Source organism: Pan troglodytes, chromosome 10, assembly GCF_028858775.2.
Source record: "Pan troglodytes isolate AG18354 chromosome 10, NHGRI_mPanTro3-v2.0_pri, whole genome shotgun sequence".
Classification (NCBI taxonomy): domain Eukaryota; kingdom Metazoa; phylum Chordata; class Mammalia; order Primates; family Hominidae; genus Pan; species Pan troglodytes.
The window spans coordinates 73,112,501-73,136,404 of record NC_072408.2 but is presented as its reverse complement, the minus strand read 5'-3'; the positions used below and the strand labels follow the sequence as shown (position 1 = coordinate 73,136,404).

Genomic DNA, 23,904 nt, shown 5'->3' with positions numbered 1-23,904 from the left:
TTTTTCATTTGAAACAAGCTTTAAACTCTAAAATAGAACAATAATTTTCTTTTTCTCAGCAAAAAACACATCCTTATATTTTATAACTTATCTTACCAAAAATAAACCTTACTTTCCTTGTCTAATTTATATTAATTTGTTTTTCTTTTTATTTCTAGTGTCCTTAATTACATATATTAATTAATTCTTAGCTCTTAGTAAACTTAATTTTCAGCAAAAATGAGGAAGTATGCCATTTCATAACTATGAGAAAGCATAGTACAATTTTTAAATGTAGCACGTTTACTTACAAACTCAAATATCTTTAGTGTCTGTAATAAGAAGCTGCAGAGTAGGCAAAATTTTATCTCTATCCTCTTAGAGTTTTCAGCTGAGACTGAGAAACAAATTTTTGTTTGTACAGATTTCCCTTTGCCTCAACTTTGCATTCTTGACAAGAATGTTACTTCCCTTCTTATAAGGGGAGAACATCTTTCATGTGGAAATTTTATCTTCTGCTTTTAAGAATTAGAAGGGAGAGGTTCCAAGATGGCCAAATAGAAACAGCTCCAGTCTATAGCTCCCAGCGTGAGCGATGCAGAAGATGGGTGATTTCTGCCTTTTCAACTGAGGTACCGGGTTCATCTCACTGGGGCTTGTCAAACAGTGGGTGCAGGACAATGGATGCAGCCCACGGAGTGTGAGCCAAAGCAGGGCGGGGCATCGCCTCACCCAGGAAGTGCAAGGGGTCAGGGAATTCCCTTTCCTGGCCAAGGGAAGCCGTGACAGATGGTACCTGGAAAATCGGGACACTCCCACTCTAATACTGTGCTTTTCCAATGGTCTTAGCAAATGGCACACCAGGAGATTATATCCCGCACATGGCTGGCTGGGAGGGTCCCACACCCACAGAGCCTCGCTCACTGCTAGCACAGCAGTCTAAGATCGAACTGCAAGGTGGCAGCAAGGCTGGGGGATGGGCGTCCACCATTGCTGAGGCTTGAGTAGGTAAACAAAGCAGCTGGGAAGCTCGAACTGGGGGGAGCCCACCACAGCTCCAGGCGGCCTGCCTGCCTCTGTAGACACCACCTCTGGGGGCAGGGTATAGCTGAACAAAAGGCAGCAGAAACTTCTGCAGACTTAAATGTCTCTGTCTGACAGCTTTGAAGAGACTAGTGGTTCTCCTAGCACAGAGTTTGAGATCTGAGAATGGATAGACTGCCTCCTCAAGTGGGTCCCTGACCCTCAAGTAGCCTAACCGGGAGGCACCTCCCAGTAGGGGCCAACTGACACCTCATACGCCCGGGTGCCCCTCTAAGATGAAGCTTCCAGAGGAAGGATCAGGCAGCAACATTTGCCGTTCCACAATATTTGTTGTTCTGCAGCCTCCGCTGGTGATACCCAGGCAAACAGGGTCTGGAGTGGACCTCCAGCAAACTCCAACAGACCTGCAGGTGAGGGTCCTGACTGTTAGAAGGAAAACTAACAAACAGAAAGGACATCGACACCAAAATCCCATCTGTACATCACCGTCATCAAAGACCAAATGTAGATAAAACCACAAAGATGGGGAGAAGCCAGAGCAGAAAAGCTGAAAATTCTAAAAATCACAATGCCTCTTCTCCACCAAAGGAATGCAGCTCCTCACCAGCAATGGAACAAAGCTGGATGGAGAATGACATTGACGAGTTGAGAGAAGAAGGCTTCAGACAATCGGGAATAACAAACTTCTCCGAGCTAAAGGAGGATGTTTGAACCCATTGCAAAGAAGCTAAAAACCTTGAAAAAAGATTAGACGAATGGCTAACGAGAATAAGCAGCATAGAGAAGACCTTAAATGACCTGATGGAGCTGAAAACCATGGCATGAGAACTATGTGACGCACGCACATAGCTTCAGTAGCCAATTCGATCAAGTGGAAGAAAGGGTATCAGTGATTGAAGATCAAATGAAGCGAGAAGAGAAGTTTAGAGAAAAAAGAGTAAAAAGAAACGAACAAAGCCTCCAAGAAATATGGGACTATGTGAAAAGACCAAATCTACTTCTGATTGGTGCACCTGAAAGTGACAGGGAGAATGGAATCAAGTGGGAAAACACTCTTCAGGATATTATCCAGGAGAACCGAGTAAAGCAGGCCTAGTAAAGCAGGCCAACATTCAAATTCAGGAAATACAGAGAACACCACAAAGATACTCCTTGAGAAGAGCAAATCCAAGACACATAATTATCAATTAACCAAGGTTGAAATAAAGGAAAAAATGTTAAAGGCAGCTGGAGAGAAAGGTCGGGTTACCCACAAAGGGAAGCCCATCAGACTAACAGTGGATCTCTCAGCAGAAACTCTACAAGCCAGAAGAGAGTGGGGGCCAATATTCAACATTCTTAAAGAAAAGAATTTTCAACCCAGAATTTCATATCCAGCCAAACTAAGCTTCATAAGTGAAGGAGAAATAAAATACTTTACAGACAAGCAAATGCTGAGAGATTTTGTCACCATCAGACCTGCCTTAAAAGAACTCCTGAAGGAAGCACTAAACATGGAAAGGAACAACCGGTACCAGCCACTGCAAAAACATGCCAAATTGTAAAGACCATTGATGCTAGGAAGAAACTGCATCAACTAATGAGCAAAGTAACCAGCTAACATCATGATGCCAGGATTAAATTCACACATAACAATATTAACCTAAAATGTAAATGGGCTAAATGCTCCAATTAAAAGACACAGACTGGCAAATTGGATAAAGAGTCAAGACCCATTATTCTGTTGTACTCAGGAGACCCATCTCACATGCAGAGACACACATAGGCTCAAAATAAAGGGATGGAGGAAGATCTACCAAACAAATGGAAAACAAAAAAAAACCAGGGGGTGCAATCCTAGTCTCTGATAAAACAGACTTTAAACCAACAAAGATCAAAAGAGACAAAGAAGGCCATTACATAATGGTAAAGGGAGCAATGCAACAACAAAAGCTAACTATCCTAAATATATATGCACCCAATACAGGAGCACCAAGATTCATAAAGCAAGTCTTTAGAGACCTACAAAGAGACTTAGACTCCCACACAATAATAATGGGAGACTTTAACACTCCACTGTCGACATTAGACAAATCAACAAGACAGAAAGTTAACAAGGATATCCAGGAATTGAACTCAGCTTTGCACCAAGTGGACCAAATAGACATTTACAGAACTCTCCACCCCAAATCAACAGAATATACATTTTTCTCAGCACCACATCACACTTATTCCAAAATTGACCATATAGTTGGAAGTAAAGGACTCCTCAGCAAATGTAAAAGAACAGAAATTATAACAAACTGTCTCTCAGACCACAGTGCAATCAAACTAGAACTCAGGATTAAGAAACTCACTCAAAACCACTCAACTACATGGAAACTGAACAACCTGCTCCTGAATGACTACTGGGTACATAATGAAATGAAGGCAGAAATAAAGATGTTCTTTGAAACCAATGAGAACAAAGACACAACATACCAGAATCTCTGGGACTCTGCTAAAGCAGTGTATAGAGGGAAATTTATAGCACTAAATGTCCACAAGAGAAAGCAGGAAAGATCAAAAACTGACACCATAACATCACAATTTAAAGAACTAGAGAAGCAAGAGCAAACACATTCAAAAGCTAGCAGAAGGCAAGAAATAACTAAGATCAGAGCAGAACAGAAGGAGATAGAGACACAAAAAAACACTTCAAAAAATCAATTAATCCAGGAGCTGGTTTTTTGAAAGGATCAACAAAATTGATAGACTGCTAGTAAGACTAATAAAGAAGAAAAGAGAGAAGAATCAAATAGACACAATAAAAAAATGATAAAGGGGTATCATCACCGATCCCACAGAAATACAAACTACCATCAGAGAGTACTATAAACACCTCTAAGCAAATAAACTAGAAAATCGAGAAGAAATGGATAAATTGCTGGACACACACACCCTCCCAATACTAAACCAGGAAGAAGTTGAATCCCTGAATAGACCAATAACAGGCACTCAAATTGAGGCAATAATTAATAGCTTACCAACCAAAAAAAGTCCAGCACCAGATGGATTCACAGCCGAATTCCACCAGAGGTACAAAGAGGAGCTGGTACCATTCCTTCTGAAAGTATTCCAATCAATAGAAAAACAGAGAATCCTCCCTAACTCATTTTATGAGGCCAGCATCATCCTGATACTAAAGCCTGGCAGAGACACAACAAAGAAAAGGAATTTTAGACCAATTTCCATGACGAATATTGATGCAAAAATCCTCAATAAAATACTGGCAAACCGAATCCAGCAGCACATCAAAAAGCTTATCCAGCATGATCAAGTTGGCGTCATCCCTGGTATGCAAGGCCGGTTCAACATATGCAAATCAATAAACGTAATCCATCACATAAACAGAACCAAAGACAAAAACCACATGATTATCTCAATAGATGCAGAAAAGGCCTTTGACAAAATTCAACAGCCTTTTATGCTAAAAACTCTCAATAAACTAGGTATTGATGGGATGTATCTCAAAATAATAAGAGCTGTTGATGACAAACCCATGGCCAGTTTCATACTGAATGGGCAAAAACTGGAAGCATTCCTTTGAAAACTGGCACAAGACAGGGATGCCCTCTCTCACCACTCCTATTCAACATAGTGTTGGAAGTTCTGACCAGGGCAATTAGGCAGGAGAAAGAAATAAAGGGCATTCAATTAGGAAAAGAGGAAGTCAAATTGTTCCTGTTTGCAGACGACATTATTGTATATTTAGAAAGCCCCATCGTCTCAGCCCAAAATCTCCTTAAGCTGATAAGCAACTGCAGCAAAGTCTCAGGATACAAAATTGATATGCAAAAATCACAAGCATTCCTATACCCCAATAACAGACAAACAGAGAGCCAAATCATGAGTGAACTCCCATTCACAATTGCTTCAAAGAGAATAAAATACCTAGGAATCTAACTTACAAGGGATGTGAAGGACCTCTTCAAGGAGAACTGCAAACCACTGCTCAACAAAATAAAAGAGGACACAAAAAAATGGAAGAATATTTCATGATCATGGATAGTAAGAATCAATGACTTTCTTCACAGAATTGGAAAAAACTACTTTAAAGTTCATATGGAACCAAAAAAGAGCCTGCATTGCTAAGACAATCCTAAGCCAAAAGAACAAAGTTGGAGGCATCATGCTACCTGGCTTCAAACTATACTACAAGGCTACAGTAACCAAAACAGCGTGGTACTGGTACCAAAACAGAGATATAGACCAATGGAACAGAACAGAGCCCTCAGAAATAATACCACACATCTACAACCATCTGATCTTTGACAAGCCTGACAAAAACAAAAAATGGGGAAAGGATTCCCTATTTAATAAATGGTGCTGGGAAAACTGGCTAGCCCTATGTAGAAAGCTGAAACTGGATCCCTTCCTTACACCTTATACAAAAATTAATTCAAGATGGATTAAAGACCTCAATGTTAGACCTAAAACCATAAAAACCCTAGAAGAAAACCTAGGCAATACCATTCGGGACATAGGCATGGGCGAGGACTTCATGTCTAAAACACCAAAAGCAATGGCAACAAAAGACAAAATTGACAAATGGGATCTAATTCAACTAAAGAGCTTCTGCACAGCAAAAGAAACTACCATCAGAGTGAACAGGCAACCTACAGAATGGGAGAAAATTTTTGCAATCTATCCATCTGACAAATGGCTAATATCCAGAATCTACAAAGAACTTAAACAAATTTACAAGAAAAAATCAAACAACCCCATCAAAAGTGGGCAAAGGATATGAACAGACACTTCTCAACAGAAGACATTTATGCAGCCAACAGACACATGAAAAAATGCTCATCATCACTGGCCATCAGAGAAATGCAAATCAAAACCACGATGAGATATGATCTCACACCAGTTAGAATGGTGATCATTAAAAAGTCAGGAAACAACAGGTGCTGGAGAGGATGTGGAGAAATAGGAACACTTTTACACTATTGGTGGGAATGTAAACTAGTTCAACCACTGTGGAAGACAGTGTGGCGATTCCTCAAGGATCTAGAACTAGAAATACCGTTTGACCCAGCAATCCCATTACTGGGTATATACCCAAAGGATTATAAATCGTGCTGCTATAAAGACACATGCACACATGTGTTTATTGCGGCACTATTCACAATAGCAAAGACTTGGAACCAACCCAAATGTCCAACAATGATAGACTGGATTAAGAAAATGTGGCACATATACACCTTGGAATACTATGCAGCCATAAAAAAGGATGAGTTCATGTCCTTTGTAGGGACATGGATGAAGCTGGAAACCATCATTCTCAGCAAACTATCACAAGGACAGAAGACCAAACACCACATGTTCTCACTCATAGGTGGGAATTGAACAATGAGAACACTTGGACACAGGGTGGGGACATCACACACTGGGGACTGTCATGGGGTGGGGGGATTGGGGGATGGATAGCATTAGAAGATATACCTAATGTAAATGATGGGTTAATGGATGCAGCACACCAGCATGGCACAACTATACATATGTAACAAACCTGCACATTGTGCACATGTACCCTAGAACTTAAAATATAATAATAATAAAAAGAAATAGAAGGCAAATCAGAGTGTTTTTGTTTTTACATATGTTATTTTTCACGTGCCTTTGATTCAAAATAGTTAATATGCCAGTGCAGCATATTTTGGGGATGGTGTATTCTGAACTCCTTCAAAGCCAAAAGTAAATAAACTATGTTTAGCAATTAATGTTTTTATATTTTATATTATTTGGAAATGATCTGGATAGTGAATGAATATCCATCATTTCACTTAATATAACTTCAGAGGTATAAGTTACTGAAAACATTTGGGTAACTATTTTTAAGTAGATATAATTACTGTTGAAAATTTTATTTATATACTTTTATTTTACTTACATCTATTTATTTGTTTTTAACAATTATCCTTGCTCAATATTTATGAGATATTAAACAGCTAGCCATCATATTAAGTTATTTTTCTTACTGGCAAGTTCTTAACAGGAATAATAGGAGCTTATTTTGCTTATAAACCCAGGTAGAAAAAGTTGCATGTCTGTATTATATTTAATGCAGAAACACTGAAGTCATAGCTGGTGTTTTTCTCATTTTTTGCTTTTGGTTTCATCATTAAAGATGATCCAGTAAACAGTAATATACCATGAGGCTCCAGTTAAGAATGTCAACAGTGGTGTGAGTACAGAACAGAGAATGTGGCATGGCAAACTCAATAAAGGATTCATTTCAGTTTGTACCACAATGAGGAAGTTCTTATTTCTGCCAACAGTTGGGCTATAAGCCTTCATCTCATTCTTGCATCTAAGGAGACAGTAGCTGTTGGGAAGAACAGAAATAGAAGACAAATTTCCCAAGTGCCAGAGAGAAGCACTAAACTATAGTATTGACATCATGCCACCATCTTGGCTTCCCTTGAAAGCAAGAAGCCTAGATTTATTAGTGCAAGTTGGGGTGAAGCAAAGTCTTCCATAGAAATCAACTGACAAAGACTTAGTATTTATATTTGTACTTAAATACATATATTAATACAGATTAGGGCTTGGTAATAAGGCCTTGATTCAAGAGGTAGCCATCCCGATATTCTGTGACACACTTGAGAGGAAACCTAGAAATAGGAAGAAGAATCTGAATCAGACCAGAACCAGTTTCCTTGCTCATTGATTAGAGGTTACCAACAGCTCCTTAACAAGGAGTGGCTAGAAACATGTATCTCTTTAGGTCCTTTATGGCTAATCCTCTTATTATGGCAATACAGGTTCAGCTGCTCTCAAGAACTCTTTCTGTAAAAAGTTCTTGTAAACATATGACATAAAAGAAAAATGTGTTATGACTTTTGGAAACCAGGGTTGGATTAATTCTACGCACTCGTCTGTCAAGATTCTTACGGCAAAACAGAAGTAGCATTCTTTAAAGAAACAATCCTAATAAGACTTAATTAGGAAAACTGCAAGTATTTTAGGGTACTATGTACTCATACAAAGAAGTAATAGTAATAACCAACACTTACATAGCACTTAATATGTGGCAGTCACTGTCACATATGGCTAGTATACTTTATACTTATAAAGTGTTACAGATTGAGCCTCCCTAATCTGAAAATCCAAAATCCAAAATGCTCTAAAATCTGAAACTTTCTGAAAACTGACATGACACCACAAGTGAAAAATTCTACACCTGACTTCATGTAATGGGTCAAAATAAAATTGTGTTTTGACCGGGCATGGTAGTTCACACCTGTAATCCCAGCACTTTGAGAGGCTGAGGTGGGTGGATTGCTTGAGCTCAGAAGCTTGAGACCAGTCTGGGCAACATGGCAAAATCCTGTCTCTACCAAAAATGCAAAAAAATCAGTGAGGCGTGGTGGCGCATGCCTGTAGTCCCAAACTGAGGAGGCTAAGGTGAAAGGATCGCTGGAGCTGGGGAAGTTGAGGCTGCAGTGAGCCATGATCGCACCACTGCAACTCCAGCCTGGGTGGCAGAGTGAGACCCTGTCTCAAAAACAAAGAACAAAAGTAAAAATAAAAAAATAAAACTTTGTTTTTGTGCACAAAATTATTTTTAAATATTTTATAAAATTATCTTCAGGCTGTACATATAAGGTGTATATGAAACATACATGAATTCTATGTTTAGACTTGGGTTCCATCCCCAAAATATCTCATAATGTATATGCAAATATCTCAAAATCCAAAAATAATCCAAAATCTGAAACACATCTGGTCCCAAGCATTTCAGGTAAGGGATAGTCACCGTGTACTATAATTGTCCCATTTTACAAATGAGGAAATTTAGTCACAGAGATACTGTGATGGGCTTTTATGAGTTTTATAAGTCAACTAAGCTAGGCTATAGTACCTAGCTATTCAATCGAATGCCAGTCTAGGTGTTCCTAAGAAGGTATTTTGTAGATGTGCTTAAACATCTGTAATCAGTTGACATTAAGAAAATCATTCTCCGTAATGTGAGCGGACCTTATCCAATCAGTTGAGATTTTCCTGAGGAAGAAGACATTTTGCCTGTGGGTTGCATTACAGGCCTGCCAGGCTGTCCTACAGATTTTGGATTACACACACATGTCCTACCTTTCTGTTCCTCTGATACAACCCTGACCTCTAGAGACATGAAGTATCTTGGAAATAGCTTGTTCCCAGGCACTCTGCCAGTAAGTGGTAGAACCAGTACAAGGACCTGAGCAGGCTGGGCCTTGAACCAAAGACTTACCCCACCACCACCACACTAGCCCTCCTATGAATTCCAGTCATTAGCAGTCTAATTAAAAATTCAAGACGTGGCCCTGTGGGAAAAAGCAAAGAGAAAGAAAAACAAAACACACATGAATGCAAATAAGTCCAGTATAAAAGAGTTCACTGTGTGTAGGGATATGCAGAATATGGAGAATAGCACCAGTCCTTACAGAAGAGATTTTTGAGTTCTGTTAAGAAGTCAAAATGAAGAATTTGTATTTGCTTGGAAGAAAAGGAAAAGAGCATCTCCAGAGGAGTGCATGACACAGGCAAAAGCCCAAAGCAAATTCTGTAGAATTTGGCTATGGCAACCCGCCAGAATGAAAGTTAATGAGCAAAAAGCATGAAATCTGTATTAGTTCCCAATAGCTGCATAGCCGACTGAGGGCTGGAATCAGCTGAAATTCACTCCCTCACATCTGACAGCAAGGCTGCTGTGTGCTGAGACCGTCGCTGGGGCTGACAGCTGCTTTATGTGTTCTCTTCACATAAGCCAGCTTGAGCTTCTTGAAAACATGATGGATAGCTTTCCAAGGTGAGTGTGGAGAGAGAGAGAGAGAGAATGAGAGAGAGAGAGAGAATGAGAGAGAGAGAGAGAGAGAGAGAGAGAGAAACTGACTCTATTATCTACTAGGACCTAGCCTCAGAAGTTGTGCAACATTTCTTTCCTTTATTTTCTGTTCTATTTTCAATTTCAAGTGGAAGTGCCCTATTCCACTTCTTGGTAGGCAAAGGTGACGTTCTTGAAAACTGTGTGGGGCTGAAAATATCGTGTTGTCAATTTTGGAAAAAACAGTCTGCCGCACAATAAATCATGGGAGATTAGTCTGTTGTGAGCTAGGCCAGTATCTCCTTTAAATGCTTGTTGATAGAGACTTGGTGGGGAGATGGATGTATCACCCTCCAGCTGCTCACAGTTCCGTCACACTCTGCAAACAGTGATCTGGGCTTTGAAACCAAACCGTTGCATTTCACACCTAAACCTCAGAGATATGTAAAATGAGTATAGACACTGTCTGTGTTTTGTTATATCACAAGTTGGGGAGAGAATGCTCAGAGCTGAGTGAGCGAGCTCAGCCTGGGTGGCCAATACTCCGCTTGTGGCATTTGCTGGAATTAGAGCTAGGACGAGGCAGGTAAGGTCGTTTTCATTCAACCTAGAAAATGACTTTGGTTCAAAGCAGTAGCATGAACAGAATCTGAATGCACATGTTGACTATTCTTTCTGTCGGTGGCACATTAGCCCGGAGTTTCTGCTCTCCTTAGGTGGTGCCATGATGGAAAGTGCTATCACTACCCTGGCTCAAATGAGGCTTAGAAAGACAAGAAACTGGCCGGGCGCGGTGGCTCACGCCTGTAATCACAGCACTTTGGGAGGCCGAGGCGGGCAGATCACGAGGTCAGGAGATCCGAGACCACCCTGGCTAACACGGTGAAACCCCGTCTCTACTAAAAATACAAAAAATTAGCGAGGCGTGGTGGCGGGCGCCTGTAGTCCCAGCTACTCGGGAGGCTGAGGCAGGAGAATGGCGTGAATCTGGGAGGCCGAGCTTGCAGTGAGCCGAGATCGCGCCACTGCACTCCAGCCTGGGTGACAGAGTGACACTCTAGCTCAAAAAAAAAAAAAAAAAAAAAAAGACAAGAAACTTTTCGGTCTAAGGACATATCATTTTGCTCTGATTTGGAGCTGTTGTCTATCATTCACAGTTTCCCCTAAATGCGGCTTCTATGCTTTAACGCTAATTGAATCTTGGCTAGCTGAGTCAATTCCATTTTGCATCTGTATACTTGTATTACCTTGCTTCCAGAAAGACTGTGGTGAAATACTCACTTGGAGTCTGACTTCTCTGACTGGAGAAACTGGTATTTCCAGGTATTTTCCTACAGCAATAAACACATTCTTCCCATCTATTGCTGTGCCAATCTATTTTTTCAATGCCAGTACCAAGCCACACTGAGTGATTCATCTATTTTGTCAATGACTTCTATCCGTTGCTAGTGTCCTAGTAATCTAATATCAAGCATATGGGAGTTTCAAGAAACTAGGTAACAAGATAGAGCTGAAAGGGAAAAAATATATAAATGAACTTTGAAGCAGATAAAACACCACTATTAAAATAATTATACACATATATATCCACTCAAATATATATATAACTTTTTACTCTTTTGTAGATTTGTAGAAATATTTATTAAACAGTTAAAACATGAGGGATATCCAACCAAATACCAATCTAGGTGTTGCTGTGAAGATATTTTGTAGATGTGCAGTGATGAACAAGAGACACATTATTGCTACCGTACAGTGTTTGAAACAGAGGAAACCGGGACACTGGGAGAGAGTGGAAGATGCTGAGGTCAGAGAAGGAGTCAGGGGCTAATTCCTATAGGATCTTGCAGGATTTTAATTTCAGTCTAAATGTAATGAGAAAACACAGGTTGGTGGGGTTAATAGAGGGGGCTTGATCTGGGGAGCTCTGTTATCTAGATGTTTCTATACAATTGTATCTGCTTTGTTGTGGACTTTTTAAAAACTTTTCTCTATAGTCAATGTGTGATAAAATTTTAAGATTTCTCATGGTCTTTGGACACTTAAACCTCAGACTGGTTTTGGAATATCCTTCCCTAAAAATTTTAACAAGGAACAAATTTAATAGAGAGACGACTGATCTGGGTGACCTCCTGAGCCCCCTCCCAACATGTAAGTCTGTATGTTGTGTTTTGGAAAGCTTCCATTTGTGCGATGCCTAGCATCTAATCTCAAAACTGTTCCCTGCAGTTGATAAGTGGTGTTTTTCATGCTCTTAAGTGGGAAATAGACCTCCATTTCGGGCCTAGCGTCTATACAGAAGCATAAGCCATAAAGACTTGCATTTTAACAGTTGATGCACTAAATAAATCTCTTATTCATGTTCCATTTTACTTGTTTGTCATTCATCTTATAATGAATTGTGTTAAATGCTTTGTCAGTTAAACTTCCCTAACTTGTTTTTCTTATTTCTTAAGCTTTTTCGAAAATGTTCAGTGCCTATATTATTATTATTATTATTATTACTATTTTGAGATAGAGTCTCGCTCTGTCACCCTGGCTGGAGTGCAGTGAGGCAATCTCGGCTCACTGCAACCTCCACCTCCTGGTTCAAGCGATTCTCGTGCCTCCGCCTCCTGAATAGCTGGGATTACAGGCATGTGCCACCACACCCAGCTAATTTTTGTATTTTTAGTAGAGACAGGGTTTCGCCATATTGGCCAGGCTGGTCTCAAACTCCTGACCTCAGTTGACCCACCCGCCTTGGCCTGCCAAAGTGCTGGGATTACAGGCGTGAGCCTCCACGCCCGGCCGCCTTTATTATTAAAAAAAAAAAAAAAAAGTTGACCAGGAGCAAAAAGATTGTTTGAAACGCTCATTATATACATTAGCATACACGTGGTTTAAAATATAAAAGATACTTAGTTCTCCATAATCTAGGATTCTAGAAAGCTAGTATACAATGAATAATGTATCTGGAAGAGGGTGGCTATTAGAACTTCTGGGGCTTTGCCATTTCAAATGAGAAAATATATTCTGTTTATAAGTGCATGGCATTTTCAGTGGTTGCAGAGACACCAATAACTAAGCACATTTGATTATAATATTAACAAAAAATTTGGCAGGGTACTTAGCAGTTTTTAATACATTTAATACATTCAGAACTGGTAGGATAGAATAAGTATTCCTGAAGTGGTCTATAAAGTTTGAAATGGACTCCTTTCTAATCCTTCTTTGATTCTGACCTGAAAGTAGAATTGAAATTATGCTTGCAAGATTCCCACAGCTGTGTGACTCTTTACCACCAAGCCAAGTATAGAAAGGATCCAAGGGAAGTTTAAGCCGGCTTCTCTCTGTGTCACGTAACCAAAATCAAATCTTTCCCGAGGCAACAAACTACAATACATTATCTATTCTAGGATGGTTAAAAAAACAAATAAATAATAAAGCAAGGTGTGATAATTTTAGTTAATAATGTACATCATTGTTCTTACTCAGTTCTCTGTGGAGGATCTCATAACCTAGGGAAAGAAACAGGAAGCAATTAACTACAATGGAGTCAGATACTTGAGGTAACAGAATAACATATGGGAAGCAAAGTAGACATGGATCCCAATTTTGCTTCTTCTAGTTTCAGTCCTTTCACTGATGTGCAGAAGGTCACTGTATCCGAGATAGAGCCTCCTGAAACACAGTACAGGTAGACGTATAGCAAATTGAAGGCCCCAAAGATTAATTGGCGTAAAAATGGGTATTTTTAGATAGATAGTATGCGTCTATATGGGTTATCTGGTGAATCATGGAATTGCCCCCCCAATGTTTTAGACATTGACTTGAGGCTTTATAAAGGAGGAATTCTGGTCAGGGGTGGTTGCTTACGCCTGTAATCCTAGCAATCTGGGAGGCCAAGGCAGTCGGATCACTTGAGGTCAGCAGTTTGAGACTAGCCTGGCCAACATGGTGAAACCCCGTCTCTACTAAAAATACAAAAATTGGCCAAGCGTGATGACAGGCGTCTGTAGTCCCAGCTACTCTGGAGGCAGAGGTGGGAGGCTTGTTTGAGCTTGGTAGGTGGAGGTTGCAGTGAGATGAGATCACGCCACTGCATTCCAGCCTGGGCTACAGAGCGAGAGTGCATCTCAAAAAATAAATAAATAAAAATAAAGGAGCAATTCTATGAATAGTCATTTAGAAAGTGGCCATTCAGCCACTTTTGGAGATATAGGACCCTGTGGCTGAGCACAGATAGATCCTAGTTGGCAAACAAGGTTTTTCAACATCTGCCTGTTGGGCCACCTGAGAGTCCACCATGGCTGCAACCAGAGGCCTGCTTTCTAATTGGAGCCTCTCACCTTGGCAAAGAGTCCAGAGGTTATCTTTTCCCCACATCCTGGGAACTGGGCCATATTGAGGCTAAGAATACCTTTCTTCCTATGTGTAAAGCCTCTCATTGTTTGTATCTCTCTCTAATGGCCATGTTCTGTGCACTGTATACTAACCAGCTGCAGCCAGGGAGAGAGAAAGGGGTCAGCTAAGGGTGGCAAGAATCCTCACTCTTCAATCGTCACCTCATCAATTGTCTAATAGAACAGCTGGGTGGTATTCTTATTTGTTTGACCTGGAAATTTAAATCCTTGAAGACCAGATTGGACAGAATACTTCTAATAGTTCACTAAAATTATACATCCTTACATTTATGAACTCCAGCCATTTACAAAGCATGTACTACTTTTTTTTTTTTAGCAAAACGGGCTCTTAGAGGACTTCTAGGCCAAACTCTTAATTTTCTGAATGGGAAAAATATAGCTTAAAGAATAAACTGGCTTGCCCAAGGACACATAGATTTGACAAAAGTCATATATTCAAGTATTTGAAAATTATTTATTTATCGAGTACCTGTATTAGTCCATTCTCACATTGCTGTAAAGAACTACCTGAGGCCAGGTGCAGTGGCTCACACCTGTAATCCCAGGACTTTGGGAGGCTAAGGAGGGTGGATTACCTGAGGTCAGGAGTTCGAGACCAGCCTGGCCAACATAGTGAAACCCCGTATCTACTAAAAATACAAAATTAGCCAGGCATGGTGGCAGGTGCCTGTAATCCCAGCTACGCAGGAGGCTGAGGCAGGAGAATAGCTTGAACCAACAAGGCAGAGGTTGCAGTGAGCCGAGATCACACCACTGCACTCCAGCCTGGGTGACAAGGTAAAACTCCGTCTCAAAAAAAAAAAAAAAAAAAGAAGTACCTGAAACTACCTGAGACTGGGTAATTTATAAAGAAAAGAGGTTTAATTGGTTCAGGGTTCCACAGGCTGTACAGAAAGCATGGCTGGGGGAGGCCTCAGGAAACTTACAATCATGACAGAAGGCAAAGGGGAAGCTGGCACATCCTACATGGGTAGAACAGGAGGAAGAGAGGGAAGGGGGAGGTGCTACCCACTTTCAAACAACCAGGTCTCCTGAGAACTTACTCACTATCATGAGAATAGCAAGGGGAAAGTCTGCCTCCATGATTCAATCACCTCCCACTAGGCCCCTCGTTGAACACGTGGGGATTACAACTGGACATGAGGTTTGAGTGGGGACACAGAGCTAAACCATATCAGTACCTATAACCCTTATTTTTTGAATTTTAAGATGTTCAGTTTTTCACATTTCCACATCTCAAATTAGGGTGAGTCTTACAGTTGCTGTCTGCCAGGCACTGATGGCCCATAAGCATCAAAACTTAAAAGAATGAATGTCACCATCTGGGAAGAAAACCTCAAAGACAATAATGGAGTAATATTTTCAGAAATTCAGCTTCACCAATACTCTTGATGCCACAAACAATTATATCATGTTGAAAATACCATATATTGGCAACTTTTCTTCGAAAATGCTGAAGAGGCTGGGCATAGTGTCTCACGCCTATAATCCCAGCACTTTGGTAAGCCGAGGTGAGCAGATCACTTGAGCATAAGAGTTCAAGAACAGCCTGGGCAACAAGGCCAAACCTCATCTCTAGAAAAATACAAAATTTAGCTGGGCGCAGGTGTTGTAGTATGCACCTGTAGTCCCAGCTACTCAGGAGGCTAAGGAGGAAGGATTGCTTGAGCCCAGGATAACAAGGCTGCAATGAGCTGTGATTGCAGTCTTACATCCCCAACATAATGATGCATCTCACCATTGATGTCACCTTAGATTCAATGAGACATGGTATATTCCTATGTAAAGTCCCTAAAGTTTAGATTCTAGGAAGATAATCGAAAGAAACAAACAAGAAAAATACCCAGTAATGAGCAATAAGGGCTATGTAGAGAATTAAAATCAGGGGATGTGAAAGAGAGTGACTGGGTGGCTACTTGCATTGTCAAGGTTCTCATCTTCTGGAAAAGGTGACTTTAAACTGAAGAAGTCATAATACCAGACGAGTGGAAGAGCCAGAACTACAAGAGTCTCCTGAATACCAGAATTCTTGCCAAGAAAACTTGGCGCCTGAGAGTACAATCATTGTGCCAAAGCCTATTTACAGTTTCTTATCTCACTCGTGGTATAATTCCCATTCCAAAATGAATGTGGGCTTTGAAGGAAACTACTCTTTCATCTGGTCATCTGAAGTGGAAATGTAACTGTCGTACATGGGTAGTATTTTAGGCAACAAAACACATCCAACTTCTGATCTGATAAATGACACAGGGAGAATGAATCAAAAATTCTTGTGAAATGCAAACAAAAAAACCCATAAATGCTTAATGTCAACTTTCTTACTCTTCAAAACTTTTGCCAAAGTTTTAGATGATTAGACAAAGCCAACACTGGAATTGAAGAATGTATCAACTTGGGGTTGGGCCAAGGGATAATTGACTCATTGGAATTTTTTTTCTGGTTGATTGCTGTTTAAATAGCAGGTATTTAAAACTAGAAAGTTTATGAAGGGATTAGTTAAAAGATTCTTGGCCAGTGACCCTAGTTTCAAAATATCAGGTTGTAATTCTAAAAAAGAAGCCTCCAGAAGGAATAATATTTAAAAGAGAAATGATATAATTTTAAAAGATTCTAAAACATTGGGAGCAAAGAATAATAAAATATCAAAACACCCTCCCCAACACATACACAGAAACAATGTAATGCAAACTCAAATAGGATGATCTTAAAATGGTAACAGCCCATTAGAGACAAACATTAAGAGAATTAACTGATTTTTAGCTTAAACAGTTTTATGCTTAAAAGTCTACCTTGAACCCTAAATAATAGCATTTCGATTTTTTTAAAAAAGAAAACTTTTATTTATATTATCACATGTTATAAATATTTACTGCACTCTTGTTACATACCAATCTCTGTGCTGGTAGTGGTCGAATTCTTCTTAACACACCAAGATCAACTGAGGCAATATGTAAAACCAACGGTGAACAGGTTATTAACTGTTGAATAACTAAAATCTGAGGGTAAAGTGGTGCCTGTGTCCATTGCAGTGTGTCTCTAATCAAGGAAAATTGGTCTGTACTTGGAACCCATTAAGTGGAGATCCTTTATTTGTGCCTCTGGAACATGGTAAGAATAAATATGAAAGGCTTTTCTGAAAAATGCCCAAGGGGACAAACAGCAATCAATCTACTGAGCCCAGTCTCTCCTAATCTTCTTCCACTCATACAAATTGAGGCTTCAGCTGTTATTTCTCTCTCATTCTAACCACTTCAGTAAATGAGGTATTTGTGCCAATGTGTGGAGTAAAACCTCACAGACCACTAAGTATTTCTGATTCTATGCTGGGAGTGATAATGACTGAGTACTTTATTTCAAAGTGGAGAATTAGACACTGACCAATTTAAATTCTGAGGAAGTCCATCCAACATAACTGAGTGTGAAGAGGTAAAAGTAGAAATATTTTTTTCCTCAATTTCAGACAGTGATAAGGAGATAGGAATGACATCTGTAAATAGACCAGTTCCTCTAAATAAGCCTAGAAAATGATCACCTGAGGCAGACAAGAATAACTAAATGAGGCTACTCTACTGTTAAAACATATGTGTGTGTGTGCTTATTTCTCGTAGAATATGGAATAGTTACCTGCAGCCTTATACCAAAAAGAATTTATCCTGTTCCCTCAACCTGATTTCTAGCAGTTTCTTTGAAAATCTTATCCATGAGAATAAAATATCACTTGTGACTGACTGCAATACAAAAGGAGGAGAAAAACTTTTCTAATCATTATAGATGCGGGGTCATTATTCATTCTGAACTTCACATGTCATCTTCTCTAGGGACTTCATCAATTCCCTTGAACAATCTCAAATAAATAATTTCCTGTCAAGAAAACGTCACTACTGGAAATATCAAGTTTTCCAATTAAACATTTATACTTGAGTCTATTTCAAAAGCCATCACAATAAAAGCACTGTATTGATACTGCAGGCAAGTCTTCAAATATACAATATCTTTTTTTACTGTGACAGTTCACTTTTTTTGTATACTTTTTTGAATTTATATAATTAAATTCCCCAGATAAGAGTTGATGAAACATAATAAAATGATTCCAGTGTTTAGCAAGGAGAAATATATAGCCAACCTTATCAAATATTCTGAATCATTTGACAAACACACTATCAAATTCAAGAAGTGGATGTATATTTAAATTACGATTGTAGAAATGTTTCTTAATTGATAGTAGTTATTTTGTATTTACTTAATATTAAGGGTTTGTCTATTTGGGGGGAAGACAGAGACAGTCTAAGTTGTTAGAGAGACAAAACTTGTTAGAAAAAATATTAAAAATAAATGGGAAGATGTGGGTCAAAAGGAACAAAATTGTAGTTATGTAGGATGAATAAGGCTAGAGAACTAATATACATGAGAACTATAGTTAGTAATAATGTATTGTATACCAGTGATTTGCCAAAAGAGTAGAGTTTAGATACGTTTACTACAGGAAGAAAAAAGATAATTATATGAGATGACAGATATGTTAGTTTGCTTCACTGTAGTTATCATTTCACCATGTATGTATATATCAAGATATGTATATAGAAGTATCATGTTGTACACCTTAAAAATGTATAATTTTATATACAAGATAAACTGAATAATGACCCCCCAGAGATATCTAATGTTCTAATCTCCAGAACTTGTGAATTTTACTTTTATATGGCAAAGGATTTTGCAGATGTGATGAAATTAAGAGATGGAGGGATTACCCTAGATTATCTAGATGGACCCTAAATGTAATAACAAGTATCCATATGAGAGGGAAGAAGAAGGAGATTTGATTACAGTAAAGATGGGCAATGTGATTACACATCTGAGGCAAGATGCTAAGCTTCTGGTTTTGAAGACGGAGGGAGGGACAGCGAGCCAAGGCATGCAAGGAATGATGCTCTAGAAACTGGAAAGGAAATAGATTCACACCCCCTAGAGCATCTGGAAAGACCACAGACCTGCTGACACCCAATCCTGGTCCAGTGAAACTGCTTTCAGATTTCTGGCGTCCAGAATATAAAAGCATAAATGTGCTTTGATTAAAAGAACCAAATTTGTGGTCATTTGTTACAGCAACCACAGGAACCTAATACAATATATTTAAAATGTGGAGTAATCACTGAAAGAATAGATAAAGAACACATGACATATTTTCATGGAACACTATGCACCCACTCATGTTTCTAGGTGGAATTTTTATTAAAGTAGTACTTCTGGGCTCTCAGGCCACCCCTTCTCCCTCTTCCCTGATGGAGACAAAACGGCTTCTCTACATGGTGGTTTGGGAGAAGCAGCTGAATATTTAGCCCAGACTCTTCTGATCTCCTTTCTCTTCTTGGCATCTGCTTGCCAGCAGAGAATGTAGATTCTGCTCTGCTCTGCTCTGCTCCTCCCTAAGGAGTCCTGCAATTTCTCACCACTGCTAGTGACTAGGTAAGTCTGCCAAACTCAGGGATAATAGACTTAAAGTCAGATTCTCCAAGTCTTTGTTAATAATAAAGGTGGCATTTGATATTTTTATCTGCCTTACCCTCTTATTCATCTCTCAGTTGCTTCAGAACACGCAGGTGGAAAAGCATGATATTACATATTCGTTTCTTGAAACCTAAATTTTCAAATGATGAAAGAGAAAAACAAAAGTAGAACTTAGTTCAACAGAAAACAGAAAAAGAAAAAAAAAGACAAAAAGAAATGGTGGACAAAATATAAGAGGCACAACCAGAACAAAACACCACAGAGAATGTAAATATAATTAGTTGGAGAAAAAGTGTACCAGGCAAAAAATTATTCCAAGGGAAACTGGTATGTTAATGCTTATAATAGAACTGCTCAAAATAAAAATGTGATTTTTTAAATGCATTAATGGGAACACATTTAACATTAGTGAAATACATACTTACATTGCTAAAGGATATAAACAACAAAGATGATATCAAAATTATAAAGTTACATGCATCTAAAGTCATGGTCTCAAAATATATAAAGTAAACATGCCAGAATTATAAAGACAAATTGACAACTGCATAACTACAGTGGAAAATCTTTATGCTATACATCAGTTAGCTATTGCTTCATTAAAAAAATCACCCCCAAACTCACTGCCTGAAGATAATTATCATTTATTCGTATTCATAGCATCTAATCATCAGTTAACTAATTCAAATATAAGATAGGCACAACTGGGATGTCTTATCTCTGCTCCACAAAGTTTCTTACCTTCTAGCAGACTAGACAAGGCTGACTGGCATGGCATAATAGAGGTTCCAGGGAGAAAGCAAAAGCACCCACAATACCTCTGTGATCCGGGCTCAGAGTGCGCGCATCATCACTTCTATGTATTCTATTGTTTAATGCAAGGTAGAAGGCCAGCCCAAACTCAACACGTGGGGAAACTGATGCCACATCCTGATGGCAGGAGCTGCAATGTAGCATTGCTAAACACATGGTTTTATAGAGACATTTAATTGGGGCCATTGAAGAGAATCAGAATATGCCACCCCAAAATGTGCCACTTTGGTATAAGGAATATTTTGGGTTGGAGGCAAATGAGAACCAACAGATACAGATAGAACCCCTTTCAAGGCTTTTCTTATCTGACTAAAGCAGCAACTTTGAGAAATCAGGACTACCATATATCTCCGCTCTTGAGGGAGTTTTGCAGTCATGAGAAGGTAGAAAGTCAACACCAAGATCAGTCTGAAACAAATCTCACTAAAATAACCTTTGTTTTCCATTACTTTCCCCATGTATTTCCAAATCACTTTCCCACAATTTACCTCTCCTAGCATAAATTTCCTTTTCCTCTCTCTTGTCACATTTCCACAATTTATCATTCTTTGTTAAAAAAAAGTATATAAGCCCTCAGGCCTATCACTTCTTTGGTGTCTTTAATTTTCTATAATGGCCTGTATATGCATATGCAATAACAAACTTTTTCTGCTGTTAACGTATTTAACAGCAGAAAATTATACTGGTTTGCCAGTCTAATTTGTAGGGCCCCGGCCACTGAACACAAAGAAAAAAGTTTTTTCCCCTTCCCTACACCATCAATATAATTAATATACCACATTCACATTTCTCAGAAATTGATAGAGCATATTGACAAAAATATTGATAAAAATATAGAAAATTTAATTATAGTTAACAAGTTTGATTTTATAGATACATGATGATAGACGATAGATGATAAAGATATATAACTTTGCATGTAACAAATAAACAATGCATTTTCTTTTCAAGCACACATGAAATTACAAATTAAAAAGGCAAACAACCAGGAAATTTTCAGCAGTTTTCAAAAAAAATTATTTAGATAACAATATCTATCATTATGCAAATTAATTAGAAAAACAACTAAGTGGAAAAAATAAACTATACATTTGGAGACTGGAAATATACATCTAAATCATTCATAGGTTAATCAAGAAATCATCATGATAATTATAAGTATTCAGAGTTAAAAAAATAAAAGCACTGCATAAAACTTTTGGAATGCTATTCCTATACACCAACAACAGCCAAGCAGAGAACTAAATCACGAATGAACTCTTATAAACAACTGTCACAAAAAAATAATAAAATACCTAAGAATACAGCTAACTAGGGAGGTGAAAGATCTCTACAAGGAGAACTACAAAACACTGCTCAAAGCAATCAGAGAGGACACAAACAAATGGAAAAACATTCCATGCTCATGGATAGGAAGAATCAATATTATTAAAACGGCCATACTGCCCAACGCAATTTATAGATTCAATGCTATTTCCATTAAACTACCATTGACATTGACATTCTTCCCAGAAATAGAAAAAAATATTTTAAAATTCATATGGAACCAAAAAAGAGCCCCAATAGCCAAGTCAATCCTAAGCAAAAAGAACAAAGCTGGAAGTATCATGCCACATGACTTCAAACTACACTACAGGGCTGCAGTAACAAAAACAGCATAGTACTGGTACAAGAACAGACACATAGACCAATGGAACAGAATGGAGAACCTAGAAATAAAACTGCACACTACAACTATCTGATCTTTGGCAAGCCTGACAAAAACAAGCAATGAGGAAAGGACTTCCTATTCAATAAGTGGTGCTGGGATAACTGGCTAGCCACATGCAGGAGATTGAAACCAGACCCCTTTTACACCACATAAAAAATTAACCCAAGATGGAATAAAGACTTAAATGTAAAACCCAAAACTATAAAAACCCTGAAAGACAACGTAGGCAATATCACTCAGGACATAGGCATGGGCAAAGATGTCATGACAAAGATGCCAAAAGCAATTTCAACAAAAGCAAAAATTGACAAACAGGATCTAATTAAACTAAAGAGCTTCTGCACAGCAAAAGAAACTATCAACAGAGCCAAAAGACAACCTACAGAATGGGAGAAAAATTTTGCAAACTATGCACCCAACAAAGGTCTAATATCCAGCATCTATAAGAAACTTAAACAAATTTACAAGAAAAAAAACTCCATTAAAAAGTCAGCAAAGGACATGAACAGACACTTTTCCAAAGAAGATATACATGCGGCCAAAATCATATGAAAAAAAGCTCAACATCACTGATCATTAGAGAAATGGAAATCAAAACCACAATGAGATACCATCTCACACCAGTCAGAATGGTTACTATTAAAAAGTCAAAAAATAACAGATGCTGACGAGGTTGTGGAGAAAAAGGAACAATTATACACTGTTGGTGGGAGTGTAAATTAGCTCGGCCATTGTGGAAGACAGTGTGGTGATTCCCCAATCACCTAAAGACAGAAATATCATTTGACCCAGCAATCCCATTACTTTGTATATACCCAAAGGAATATAAATTATTCTGTTATAAAGACACATGCACACATATGTTTATTGCAGCACTATTCACAATAGGAAAGACATGAAATAAACTTAAATGCCCATCAATAATAGACTGAAAAAAGAAAATGTGGTACATATACACCATGGAATACAATGCAGCCATAAAAAAGAGCAAGATCATGTCCTTTGCAGGGACATGGATGGAACTGTAGGTCATTATCCTTAGCAAACTAACACAGGAACAGAAAACCAAATACCGCATGTTCTCATTTATAAGTGGGACCTAAATGATGAGAACACATGGACACATAGAGGGGAACAACACACAGTGGGGCCTTTCAGAGGATGGAGAAGGGGAGGAGGGAGAGGATCAGGAAAAACAATGAATGGGTACTAGGCTTGACACCTGGGTGATGAAATAATCTGTACAACAACACCCCATGACACAAGTTTACCTACGTAACAAACGTTCACTTATACCCCGAACTTAAAATAAAAGTTAAAAACAAAAAACTTTTGGAATGCTAGTAGGGAAATTGTAGGTGAATTTATAACTTCAAATATACTTATTAGAAACTGAGACTGACAATAAATACACTAAGCATTCATCCCATGAAGCTAGAATCAAAAACACTAATAAAATTTAAAGGAAGAAGAATGTAAAAAGTAAATAATAAAGTTGATTGAAATCATTCAGATAATATTCTACAAACACAAACTAATTTTGCTAGCTTATTTTAAGTACAAAGTACTGTAATATTATTTTAAGGTAGATTGTGATAAATTAAAAGTATATGTTGAAAAGC

General features: G+C 38.5%; 1 long non-coding RNA gene across 1 annotated transcript in view; it reads left to right on the top strand.

The window, feature by feature from the left end:
- The first annotated feature begins 9,440 nt into the window (after positions 1-9,440).
- LOC134807486 (uncharacterized) overlaps positions 9,441-23,904 on the top strand; it is a 177,269-nt gene continuing 162,805 nt past the window's right edge. The window contains exon 1 of the long non-coding RNA XR_010148069.1: positions 9,441-9,832. This is a non-coding gene — a long non-coding RNA (uncharacterized LOC134807486). The remainder of the gene's footprint in view (positions 9,833-23,904) is intronic.